A 2,500-nucleotide genomic window follows, 5' to 3' on the forward strand; every position below is an offset into this window, starting at 1 on the left:
TTTCTGATGTGTTATTAACGAAATATGGTACACAGAATATGCAACTTTATTTGCCGACAAAGCATACTGGAGGTGTCATTACTTTAATATTTCACAAGTTCTCAAAAAAACAAGCACATAGAGGTATAGATAATTTCATTCTTAAACGAAATCTTGCATTACAACATTTTCTGATGTGTTATTAACGAAATATGGTTCCCAGAATATGCACCTTTATTTGCCGACAAAGCATACTGGAGGTGTCATTACTTTAGTATTTCACAAGTTCTCAAAAAAACAAGCATGTGGAGGTATAGATAATTTCATTAGTAACTGAAATCAAGCATTACAACACTTTCTGATGTGTAATCAACGAAATATGGTACCCAGAATATGCCTCTCCATGCAGCTTTGTGTGCCGACAAAGCAGACTGGAGGTGTCATTACTTTAGTATTTCACAAGTTCTCAAAAAAACAAGCATGTGGAGGTATAGATAATTTCATTCTTAAATGAAATCAAGCATTACAACACTTTCTGATGTGTTATTAACGAAATATGGTACCCAGAATATGCCTCTCCATGCAACTTTGTGTGCCGACGATGCATACTGGAGGTGTCATTACTTTAATATTTCACAAGTTCTCAAAAAAACAAGCACATAGAGGTATAGATCATTTCATTCTTAAACGAAATCTTGCATTACAACATTTTCTGATGTGTTATTAACGAAATATGGTACCCAGAATATGCCTCTCCATGCAGCTTTGTGTGCCGACAAAGCAGACTGGAGGTGTCATTACTTTAGTATTTCACAAGTTCTCAAAAAAACAAGCATGTGGAGGTATAGATAATTTCATTCTTAAATGAAATCAAGCATTACAACACTTTCTGATGTGTTATTAACGAAATATGGTACCCAGAACATGCACCTTTATTTGCCGACAAAGCAGACTGGAGGTGTCATTACTTTAGTATTTCTCAAGTTCTCAAAAAAACAAGCATGTGGAGGTATAGATAATTTAATTCTTAAATGAAATCAAGCATTACAACATTTTCTGATGTGTTATTAACGAAATATGGTACACAGAATATGCAACTTTATTTGCCGACAAAGCATACTGGAGGTGTCATTACTTTAATATTTCACAAGTTCTCAAAAAAACAAGCACATAGAGGTATAGATCATTTCATTCTTAAACGAAATCTTGCATTACAACATTTTCTGATGTGTTATTAACGAAATATGGTTCCCAGAATATGCACCTTTATTTGCCGACAAAGCATACTGGAGGTGTCATTACTTTAGTATTTCTCAAGTTCTCAAAAAAACAAGCATGTGGAAGTATAGATAATTTCATTCTTAAATGAAATCAAGCATTACAACATTTTCTGATGTGTTATTATTGAAATATGGTACCCAGAATATGCCTCTCCATGCAGCTTTGTGTGCCGACGATGCATACTGGAGGTGTCATTACTTTAGTATTTCTCAAGTTCTCAAAAAAACAAGCACGTACAGTAGAGGAATAGATCATTTCATTCTTAAACGAAATCAAGCATTACAACATTTTCTGATGTGTTATTATTGAAATATGGTACCCAGAACATGCACCTTTATTGGCATATTCTGGAGGTGTAATATTCATATTCAGAGGCATATTCTGGGTACCATATTTCAATAATAACACATCAGAAAATGTTGTAATGCTTGATTTCATTTAAGAATGAAATTATCTATACTTCCACATGCTTGTTTTTTTGAGAACTTGAGAAATACTAAAGTAATGACACCTCCAGTATGCTTTGTCGGCAAATAAAGGTGCATATTCTGGGTACCATATTTCGTTAATAACACATCAGAAAATGTTGTAATGCAAGATTTCGTTTAAGAATGAAATGATCTATACCTCTATGTGCTTGTTTTTTTGAGAACTTGTGAAATATTAAAGTAATGACACCTCCAGTATGCATCGTCGGCACACAAAGCTGCATGGAGAGGCATATTCTGGGTACCATATTTCAATAATAACACATCAGAAAGTGTTGTAATGCTTGATTTCATTTAAGAATGAAATTATCTATACCTCCACATGCTTGTTTTTTTGAGAACTTGTGAAATACTAAAGTAATGACACCTCCAGTCTGCTTTGTCGGCACACAAAGCTGCATGGAGAGGCATATTCTGGGTACCATATTTCGTTAATAACACATCAGAAAGTGTTGTAATGCTTGATTTCAGTTACTAATGAAATTATCTATACCTCCACATGCTTGTTTTTTTGAGAACTTGTGAAATACTAAAGTAATGACACCTCCAGTCTGCTTTGTCGGCACACAAAGCTGCATGGAGAGGCATATTCTGGGCACCATATTTCGTTAATAACACATCAGAAAGTGTTGTAATGCTTGATTTCAGTTAATAATGAAATTATCTATACTTCCACATGCTTGTTTTTTTTAAAACTTGTGAAATACTAAAGTAATGACACCAGTCTGCTTTGTCGGCACACAAAGCTGCAT

This window comes from Phoxinus phoxinus, assembly GCF_949152265.1.
Source record: "Phoxinus phoxinus genome assembly, chromosome: 16".
Taxonomy (NCBI): domain Eukaryota; kingdom Metazoa; phylum Chordata; class Actinopteri; order Cypriniformes; family Leuciscidae; genus Phoxinus; species Phoxinus phoxinus.